The sequence below is a fragment of the Gallus gallus genome, chromosome 2, assembly GCF_016699485.2.
Source record: "Gallus gallus isolate bGalGal1 chromosome 2, bGalGal1.mat.broiler.GRCg7b, whole genome shotgun sequence".
NCBI lineage: Eukaryota > Metazoa > Chordata > Aves > Galliformes > Phasianidae > Gallus > Gallus gallus.
In genome coordinates this window covers 63,114,376-63,125,693 of record NC_052533.1, presented here as the reverse complement: position 1 = coordinate 63,125,693, position 11,318 = coordinate 63,114,376, and the positions used below count along the sequence as shown (strand labels likewise).

At 43.0% G+C, this 11,318-nt stretch overlaps 1 long non-coding RNA gene across 1 annotated transcript; it reads left to right on the top strand.

Annotated features, from left to right (window-relative positions):
• The first annotated feature begins 3,108 nt into the window (after window positions 1–3,108).
• LOC121109794 lies at window positions 3,109–7,693 on the top strand. The gene is made up of 3 exons (XR_005857541.2): window positions 3,109–3,168; window positions 5,116–5,200; window positions 7,311–7,693. It is a non-coding gene; the product is annotated as an uncharacterized LOC121109794 (long non-coding RNA).
• Window positions 7,694–11,318: the final 3,625 nt, after the last annotated feature.

Sequence of the window (11,318 nt, the reverse complement as noted above, 5' to 3'; positions counted from 1 at the left end):
CTGCAAAAGCAAAGCTCTTGTTCAGTGCTTTGCATTGCTGAAAGAGCCCTTCCAGCAAGCTGTGCACACTGGGACTTGTGGTGCTTCCAGTTTGAAAGGGATGGGAGAGGAAGCTGTGTTCAAGAAGGAGCTGGCAACACAAGCTTTCCCTTTCTCAGATCCATCCCTCTGATCATTACTAATCAATTCTATTTGTTCCAACTGTAAATTCTCATGCTGTTGCATGGGTCTTGCCTTGTCCTGGAACCACCAAGATGGACACAGTCCTGATCAAAGACCGTATGAGGCTGCTTAATTAGCTCCTATTTGAACACTTCATTAAAGTCTTACCATATCAGCTTTGGTTTTAAATACTGTAATGGTTCACAAACAGACTTAGTCTAGAGTAACATGAAGGCTCAGAAAGTAAACTATCAAAAAGCAGGAAAGACCACGATTATTAATCTACTGGGACCAAATTCTCTGAAAGATGACCTCTTTTTGAAATTATCACTTGACAGTTGTAGCAATACAGCAAAACACCTATAGAAAGACACTTTAATGTACATATACACATACATTTTCAGATTAACTAATGCCTATTTCCTCAGCAGGAATATAAGCCTGTTGCCATTTTTTCCTCTTCTCTAAGCACAACATAGCTCCAGGTTATCATTTCTCCAGGGAGAGGCACATTGCCTTTTCTCCCTGCATAGCTAAATCCAGTAGTGCCTTAAGAGGCTTTGTCTGAATAATTTTTATTACCACTATTGATAGTTGTATTGATACAGGATTGCAATGACTCTTTGAACTCATGACTTATGTATGAGCAGCTGCTAATCTGCATCACGTGGATATTTCTGATTAGGCAATGGACACCATCGTATAACCTTCATGTCATATAAATGGTAGCTTAAACTTTAGATGTTGAAACATCTTCACTATAAGATCTAAATAAAAGTCTTAACTCCCTTCCCAAAAGGAGCTTACAACACATATATTGCCTACAGTAAAATCCCAACCATACCACAATAGACCACAATCGCAAGCCAATGCTTCCTGTTTTCCCCTTCACTGCCAGCATCCAGGAGCACCCTGTGTGAGGCTTTAACCAGGCACTTCTGGTCTCAACAGCTATGGAAGAAATGGGCAGGGAGCATATATTTCTAATACCAAGAATGTTTTCGGAGAGTAAAATGTGTTCCTGGACAACTTAAATATAAGCATGCAAGAGGCTGCCTGATATCCACATCATCAGAGAGCAGCTATCTCAACTACTCCTTTTTGTTAGCTTCAAGGCAGAAGGTAGCAAATAAGGACGTCCATTTTAGAGGTATGAGGGAGCAAGCTCCAGTCACTGCCTCCAATTTCTATAACAACGGCACATGCCCAACACATCTTCACAATCGGCTGTTGGTGTTTCTGTCTCTTGAGCTAACGCCAAGCAAACTCTAGCAGCAAAATCATCATCTAGAGGCATGTGGGCCATTAAAAATACGAGTCACATAGAGTTGTATGGTGATGTCACATCAGCTGCCCCTGATGATAACTACCAAAAGTTAGTACAAGCCTCCAAATCACAAAAGCTTTGGCTCTGATCCCATTTTAATGAAGCAGCTTTTACGATTAAACCATCACTATAATTGGCGCTGGAAGAGCATTGGCAGTCTGCTGTGGTCGCCTTCCCTGCAAAGCGCGTTTGCGATGCTCATCTCTCAGTGATGCGCAGTGTCTGCCGCTGCCTGTTAAAAAAATGGTGCGAGCAGGGGCTGGCAGGCAGGCTGGTCAGCAGTGATTCATTCCCTGGCAGCCACGATGAGCAGCATGAGCTAAATTCAGCCTGCACAGAGGTGGGTGTTTCTCTGTTTCCTCTCCCAGCACTGCTGCCACGTCAGGTACAAAGTTGGGCCTTGGATATTCAAATAAGCACAGTAGCCACCTTCGACTCTCTGCCAGCTTTTTGCTAGCGTCACGCTCCGGATTGGGGAACAGCTTGCTAGGGCAGCTGGAACTGCACAGCGCTCCGTGGGAGGATGCAAGGGAGTGGGAAGGGAAGGGCGGAGAGGGAGCAATGCGTCTCGTGTGCTTAAAAAGACAGGCTGTCAGAGAAAAAACACACGGTGGTGAAAATGCACCAGTGGCTAGGAGCTGGGGAGGGGAATATACACTCTTTACATCTTTCTAGTCTCCCTGTGGGTAAGAATCTAGCCTTTTAGGCTGTGGGGTGAACACGGGTTTGCGAAGGCACTACAATGCATCTGTCTGTATGACAAAACCTGTCTTTTTCCTGAACACAAAAGGTAGATAATAGCAGGGGAAAAAAAAGTCAAGTCGGCCTTGAGCATTGCAGCAAACAAGAAGGGTGCTAAACATTTGGGAATTCAGTGAATTTCTCAAGGGAATCGGAAGTTATCACGAGGCAATGAAAGTAACATTTTTTTCCCCTATTAGATGAAGAGCAGAAGGGAGAGGAAGGGGATGTTTAGTGGTTTCTCCTCCCTTTTTGTTGTCCCTCTTCCCCTTTCCCAATATTGATATTGCTCAGTTTTTTGATCTCTGCACTTCTTTGTTTTGGCTTCACAGGTACCAAGGGAAAATGGCTAGCAGTGAGTTCTGTAGCTTTTCCTGCTCTGCAGGCCCTCTGGCTTAGCCAGCTGGATCACACTGAATTAGTCAAGTACTTCATTATCTCCCTTCTCTGCACATTTTGCTCCAGGTAATAAAATGCCCAAACAAGAGAGCCAAAGCCTTCTGCTGCGCTGTCTGTGAAGTTTCGTTGTTTTGGCCAATTCTGCATTATCAGCCTTGTGCTATGGGAGGGCATCACTTTTCATCCCTCGCCTGCAGTGCTTCCCAATCTCCATTTAGTCACAGCAGTTAGCTAACCATGTAGCTGTTGATAACATAGCACGGTTTCGGAGCCCCTCAGCCCTCGGGAGGTCTGGGATTTCTCTGCGCAGCGTGGGCCTGCAGGAGGAACGGATCCCGGCTGGGAGAGCCAGACCAATTACATTGTTGGGATGGATGCAGTGCTACGTGAGAATTGCTCTTATTAGCAGCCAGTGGGATAGAAGTTTTGCAGGAGGGCATTTTCTGCAGCGGTGAGCTGCTAGCCAGATATCTAGGTCAGGCACCGAAAGCCGTAGACCGAAATCAAGGCAACCGCTCCGCACACCTTTCCTTCATGAGGTATCGTGCTGTGGGGAGGGAGGGAGGGAGGGAGGGAGAGCATTTATTGTTATTTGTGGCTTTCTTTCCCCTAAGCAATTTGCTCAGATACACAAGTCAGCTTCTCTTTTGCCTTTCTATCATCAGAATGAATGATTAATACCTTTTGTTTTGTTAATGTATGTATTTTAAAAATATATTTGTCCCCTCCCCCTACCTCTATGGGATCCCCCCAGCCCCCATAAGATGACCTTTAGTTAAAGCCATAAACTACCTTGAGGCAATCTCTGGCAGCTCTGTCATGTGATGGCAAAATGGGCCATATTTAAATCACATGGAAGGGAATAGGAAGAAAATCTAGTTCACTTCTTCAGTGCTTAACCTTATTCACAGCGGCCAGCGCTGAAAATCTGTCAAATGTTATCTACTGGGGAGTAGGGACGCGAAAAATACATGCTGGAGAAAATAAACAAACAAAAAAAAACCTGCCTTACATTCAAACCTAGGTTACAAGAAATCCGTTTCACTTGTATAAATCAGAAACAAAAAGTATCCAAAATATGAGAGCAGATTTTTCTTTCTTTCATCAGTCACATTTCCCCCATCCTTGTTCCATTAAGTTCTCCAAATTGTGTGCCAGGGACGCTCAACCCGCAGGCACACGGAGAGGGAGGAAACTGATGAACCAAGTTCCATCCCACGGAACAACACCAAAGAAATTCAAAATCAAAAATCTGTGCAAGCAGGAAGAAAAAGAAGAACTAGATATGCATATTACAGATTTGATTCACAGCCTGATGAAGTCAACAGCTGACTCCTATTGATTTACGTGATATGTGAACCATGGATCAGTCCTTAGCGACAAAAAGAAGGATCTCCTGATGACGAAGGTCCAGACTGCAGCATTCAGATAAAAATATCAACTGCAAAATACTGCTAAATTAATCCAACTTCTTTTGATTATTGATGTCCCACTGTTTTCTGCCTGAAACAACACACACGATGCATTAGTCATTTATAAATTATTCATTCACAGTTATTTTGGCACCAGCTTCCTTCCATTTATCAACTGATAAACATACAGGAGATAAGAAGGGTAATTTTATAGCCCCTTGACATTTACCTTTGACATGATCTCCATATTTAATAGGGTGAAATACAAATGACATTTTGGATATTCCTAAGTCCATATTACAAAGCTTCCCAGTGACCTCCACATCCACATAGCACAAGCTGCGTACCTGGAGAACATACACACCTTGTGCACACACAGCTTCCCCTGAGCTCCCTTCCCAAGCCTTGGTTTCAGCAGTCTGAAACACTCCAGTTGTGTCACCAAACTACAGATGCTTTTTGTGGCAGCACTGGAAAAGATTACGGCTGACTTCAGAGACTTGGATGAAGTCCAGAGATCCACAGCTTTGCGGACTGCTGAATCCATGAGACAGAGCCAGGTCAAGAATTTACTGTTGCCTGGACTCATCTTGAAGGATCTCATCCATATTCCCACACACGCAGATCTGAGTTTTGGGCTATTGACCCAGTATGATGGCAACAAACATTTCACTGGGTTTATGGAATTATAGCATATCCACACTGGGGTTAAAGGTAGGGAAAATCAAGTGCTAGAGAGTCAAAGGCCTCCTCTATGTCTCTGTACATATCCATACCTTCACTCAGTCTGCAGCCCATTGGGCAACGGTACCATCGCACCCTGCTTAAGATCAATACATAACAACAAGCATAAATCACTCCAATCAGACAAGAAGCAACTGAGAAGAATTGCACTCTATCAAAGAATAATAGAGCTTCCAAACAGCATCTGTACTATTTTTTCCTCTTGTCTATGAGACAATGAAAAAGATTTTGTTTCAAAAAAGAAACAAAGGGGGTGGGGAAAAAAAACAACAACCCAGTTTTAAAAATGGCAGATCAGGAATAAATTATAACAATCTCATTACTCCACAGAGTTACAGAGACTACCAAAATCCTCCACACCTGAAAAAGTACCAGGAGATCACTGTGAACTGTGCGTGTCACTTTGACAAGCCCTGTAAGTATAGCGCATCACGCATGTAGAAGTAATTACAGAACAGCCAATTAACTGTTGATTTGCTCCTGCCCTGTAATTCTAGACAATATATACTGTGTGTTTGTATTTTCAGAAGTGATACTATACAAGAGACACTAGCCACCATTACGCACCCTCACATTCTTCAGAAAGTCTCACTAGCCATTCATTTTACAACATTAAGCACTGCATAACATCTGCAAGGAGAAGTGCTCCATGCTGTGAACTCCACTGCTACATTAACACAGCATTTTGCTGATTCTTTGCAATCCCTTCCTGGAGGGAAAACCTGATTTCCCCAGTTTTCCAAGACAAGGAAACAAACAGATTAACTAGGACATATCCGAGGGGAATCAAAGGAAATGAATAAAATCTGCATAGTGTGTCCACTCTGCCCATACTCTTATTAAGCGCTGTGTCAAGGAGAAGCCAGGCTGATCATCAGCAGCACCCAAGAACTGCACTGAGAGGTGGTCATTAAGCAGTCATGCATCCACAGCCTACTTCCACCCCACCAGGTGGTTTTCTCCATGCTTGCCCTTGAGGAGCCAAGCTAAACAGTCTCATGTTACTTGATGGATGTCATAGTATGAAAGGTCAACTTTTTCCCTGAATTATGGTATTTTTATTTTTTTTTTTTTTTTAGTAAGTGCCAACAGATTATGTATTCTGTGTTTAAGAAAACAGTTCAAAACGTAGGCCCTGCTCTCAAGTCCCAGAGACATGTTCGCCCTTCACATTCCCACCTAGGATGGAGGAAGGATAGCATAGGTGGTGAGCTATATTTTGTCATCAAGCTGTTACACACATAATTAACTCCACTGTCGTTACTATTATTTATTCTGAACAAAAACTAATATGAAGTAGAACACTGGAGGTTTGGGGGTTAAGTCTAAAGGTCTATCCCAATTCTCTCTTAAAGCCTTTCATTTGGGGAGTATTTTTCAGCACTATTTGTGCATCAATAACAGCTGCTAGATGAACAAACTCCGTAGGCAAAGGCCTCCCTGTTCCCTGAGGGCAAGGGGAAGTATATAGAGGGGCAGTAAGCATTTCCTGCATTGCAATTGTGAGAAACTCAAGTATATACATACAAATTTCTTTGCATGACTAGAAGCAGTAAACTAGGTTTGGAAGATACTCTCCCTAGGTCGTTGGGCATGGAACTGCAGAGATTTGAAGGATACCCTCTATGAATGACAACTGCCCATGCACACCACACACAACAGAATGCCTGCTATGCCTCTCCCTCATCACCTGATAATAAGTTTTAGAGATCCACTGCAAAAGACCAGATGCCCCAAACAAAGCTACATTTTGCCACAATTTCTTCTTTCCAAGGTTCCAACTTCAGACAGGACATTGCCTGCAGAAAGGTGATTTTCAGTCTTCGCGCGCAGTGACTGCTGCTTTTGGATATGGTTGGTGCTCCCATATTTGTTGGTTTCTTAAGTAAGACTTAAGTTTTATTCCAATTATATGGCAAGCCCCAGGGCTCAATTCAGATAAGCATGCTTCTGTTCCGGTGCCAGAAAAAACATCCTTTTTTTTTTCTTGCAGCCATCATAAACCAGTCACCCTAGAAAAACCAGCTCTTTGTTCTTGGAGAAACAACTATTGTCAGAATATTTTACATGTAAATGAAACATGGGAGCTCATCTTCCTTTTATTTGTCACTGCAAGCTTTACCCATTTACCATCCCTCTCCGATTTTCCCATTTAGCAGCGCACGGAATCTGCAGTAGTGCATATTGTAATATGCAAATTGTATATAGCATTTTGGTGTCAGACACACTGAAATTAAATCAAATGGAAAAAAAAAAGGAAAGAGTGTAATAAAGGTACCTTTATGGCCTCAAGCTGTAGATAAATTGTGGTCTGTGGTAGTTAAACAACAGCTGTTCGGATTTAAAACAAAATTATGATAAGGATCCCCAGAAGATAACACCTCTTGAGGTAACAGCATTTACCTAAATGCATCTGTTAGCGGCAAGCACCGTGACTTAAGACTGTTTATGTGACAGTTTATTCCTATTTGTTCCCTTCCTCCTCGCCTCATTCCTGTTTGCTGCTGACAATTCTCCTACTGCAGTTTGAACCCAGGGGTCCCCAGACCACCTCTGCCAAGGCAGGACAGCCACCGCCTGTAGGTGAGGCCCGGCTGCCGCCCCCTGTGCTCATGAGGATTAACGAACAGCAAGAAAGCAAATTGCTACAGTTAAAGGAAGAAAACAGCAGGACTAACACGTTTCAGTCGGGGTACTACGCTGAGACTCAGCAATCTTTATTCTCTTTGTGAGCAGCAGTTCTTTAAGAGCTTTACACCCAATAAAATTTAAACTTTTATATATTTTTTTTTCCTTCGTTTATTGCACCGAGGGTTTTTATTGCAGACACATAGCAAGCCACCCATATGGAATTTCACAAAGTGGCAACCACATTCCAACCTGCCCAAACAGAGCACCCGGTCAGTGGCTTCAGAGAAGGACATTTTGGTTTTTTTTTTTGTTTTTTTTTTTTTTTTCCTTTTTGTTTTGGTCCTTCCACTCCTTCCTGCTCTCACAGGAAGGCCGTGAGTCGTTGACAAAGCCAGGAATCCCTTCGGCACACCACAAGCAACCGCCCCATGCCCAGGGAGCATCCTCTGCCCTGCCCACCACCAAACGCACGGGAACACCTGCCCGCCCCTCCGCCTCCTCCCACAGCACGAGTTTAGCAACACCGATTCATCACCGGGAGAAACATTAATATTTTACCTTAGTTACCAAGTGCACCCGTTCAAACTTTTATCTAAAACATTCTTTATCATCTTTTCATTAAGTTCTCAAGAGCTAATGGTTTCTGAGTTCCCGGGGTAAGGATGATGTTCTGAATAATGAAAGCTCATTATTTCTCCACAGAATGCTTGTTAATTCAAATGATGATATTAAAACTATAGTAGCCTTTAGCGCTGGGGTGATTTCTAGCATACTTTATCATGTATCAATATATACTCTGTTTGTCAAAACTGCCCAGGGCTGGGGCTGACATTCTCTCTGGAGGAGTCTAGTGCTTCAAGAGGCACTGAATACACCAAGGTGACAACTTGCAGAGTTTGCGCCTCTAGGAAATGGAAAGATGAAACTTGAAGTGCCATTGTCCCCCTTGATTTCCTTATTAGTATTCATAAAGAGACAGTATCCTCTTCTTTTCCTAGTCTTCACAGGCCTTTCTTTTGAATGAAATAAAAGGCATACGCATACCAAAAATGCATGCACAAGTTTTGCATGTAAAACATGCCCCTTTGTTGTAATTTCAGCAATTCAAAACGTGTTTCTGTAGTTACAGGCAGGTATGCCTATTGCTTAGGCACAATACTTTTTTTTAAAGGGTTGAAAACACATTCAAAGGTGAGGCAAAGACATCTTTGCACCCTATTGTTCCTTCCACTCCCCTACATCTCCCCCACTGCCCATCACCCTTCTGCACGCAGCCAGGCTGCACTGCCCAGCAGCTTTGCTATGAGCCCCTAACATCACTGCCCTCCCTTCAGCTTTGATCATCGTAGTGCTGCCAGGGCTGTGTCCTCTGCAGCTCTCCCACCATCCTGCCCTCTGTGAGGGGAAAAAAAAAGTAAAAATAACAATAAAAATAAAAAAGGAGGAAAAAATCTCCATCCATATGAAATCCCTTGGTGAAAGCCAGAAATAGAGCTGCAATGAAAAGGCCAATTAAAGTGGCCAAGGAGCCTGTTTCTCCACATAACATAACGTTTCCTGCACAAGGCCTCCTTCCTCCCTCTCCTGCAGCCTGCATAAATATGCATGTCCTTATCTGACTGCAAATTATATCACTTCCCATCAGGTGTTTTGCCAGAGCAGGCTTTGGTGAGAAGGGAGAGAAGATGCTCAGAGACTCAGACCAGTCACGCACTGCCCCAGTCCTTCATCAGCATCCATTATTTCTCCAAAATGCTTAATGATGTAGAACTTGAGGGTCTGCAATTGGGCCTGCTCCTCCTACCCCCATCCCATTCCCCCAGTCCTTCCTCCGCCAGCTTCCCAGAAGAAAACATGACTCTGAGCATCCCACCAGCCCCACCACCACTGCCAGGAGCTGCCAGGTCAGCATCCACATGCGCTACCACATGCGTTTCTACACCATCGTATCATAATTATCTCTCTCGTGAAAGATCTGCTGGACTTCTGCCCACAAGCAAAATAAGTGTGTGGTTAACTTTTTCCATCCTCCCTTACCAGTCTATCCTTAGAGTGGCAATTAAATATTTATGCTTTAGAAAACAACACCTCGCTGGTTGATATTTCTTCACTTTCACACAGATATGGAACTGAAATACAAGTTTATTTATGCTGTCTCATTTTCTTATTTTATGCTTATGAATGTATGATTTTCCTGTTTCACAGGCTTACAAGAATAGGAGGACAACTACACAATTTGCACACCCTGTTCAGCCAAGGGGCATGTGGGCATCTTAGACATATCCCAGCAGTGCCAGTCTCCTTTAGAAATCCCTGCAGCTGGCACAGCACTTAGCATCCAGCCATGGACTTATCACCACATTGATGTTCCAGCAGCCACCAAGAAGCACAGCCACAGTATTTTCAAACACAGCACGTGGATCATGGCATTATCCCACCCCGCAGGCTGCACACATACTTACAGCTAAAGCAAGTAGATCAGCCTGGAGGCTTTGGGGATGGGTTGTAAATTGTTGTGAAATTTGTTTGTCTGGAGGAAACAAATTGCGATAGGGAAAAACTGTTTTGGGCACGCTGATATTTTCAAGTAACCCATCGGTACAGGGCAAGATTTGTTCTGGACTTCTAGGACAGACACTGATGTCTCTTCAGTGCAGCATTTACATGGCAAAAAAAAATAAACTACTCAGTTTTCATTGATTTTACTCTTCTCTGCCATCCCTACCTTGAAAATTCCAATTGATGGGTAGAAATACATCTGACAAGAATGAAGGTAGCAAGAGGGAATAGACCTATATATGCTTCTCAAGCCTTTTCTATTGTATTTTCCAGTTTCATATACAGAGCTGCGTGAAAGCAGCAAGACAAGAAAGCTAAACTATTAGTTATTTCTGTGATAGAGGACGTAAAGCTGCAGACGTGCATTTATGCCATCATATCTGCATGAGCCGGGTGCACCACACTGCGCACATACATAAGCATTCGTAAGACTTTGGTGTCAGTCCACTCTTTTGCTAACATCAGTGAAAAAGTGATTTTCTCTGCAGGGCTATGAAATACTTGGCTCAGTGTCTGAAACACAGATTCAACTCTTTTCACAAGAACTTAAGAATTAAGCATCTTAACATGCTGAAGTTTGAACCAAGAGAGGGTAAATTTAAAGTGGAATACAACATTCCAGTTTTTGGCCTAAAGCTGGACTTCCTCCAATTGCTCCAAGCATACTTCCATTTATTTTCTTAACAAGTAAACACTGCTCAAAAGTTTTTGCACATCTTTAATCATCCCCAAAATTCTGAGTAATTTCTTCGTATTAGAATGTTGACAGAACGGAGCACCAAAACCACAGTACTTATAAATCAAATGGAAGGTGGTTCCCGACACCCCTTCAGTTTCAGGGTTGAGTCCATACCCATTAATTCCTCTTGGCAAGCCTGGTATGTTAGCAATACCAGAAGGGAGTGGAAAAGAGGACATGGATCATAGCAGGATGAAGAAACTTCTTTTCCTGTAAGTTGTACAGCCTTGTTTTATCGTGACACGCCTGTGATCTAGACCAGCTTTACTTGACTACACTGCAGTTATGGGCTTTCAAAATTTTTGAAGAATAGCTCAGTAAAAATCATTTGTAAGCAAAATTCTTGCAAGTCAGAAGCCCTAAATATTTTAGTCCTCAACTGCAAAGGCAACTTTATGTTGAAATTTAATTTGCAGGACTGCAAGTTTTGCAAGAATCTTGCTAAAGAAAAAAAAGAAAAGATTCAGGTTTTCTCTGTGCCCTCAAAGACACATAACAATCACAAAAGAAATACCTTCAGAAGCAGAGCCCAGAGAAGCTGCTGCTGCCCACACAGTGTCACAGTGAGGAGGGGATAGCCCAGCTTGTCTAACTCTTGATCTAA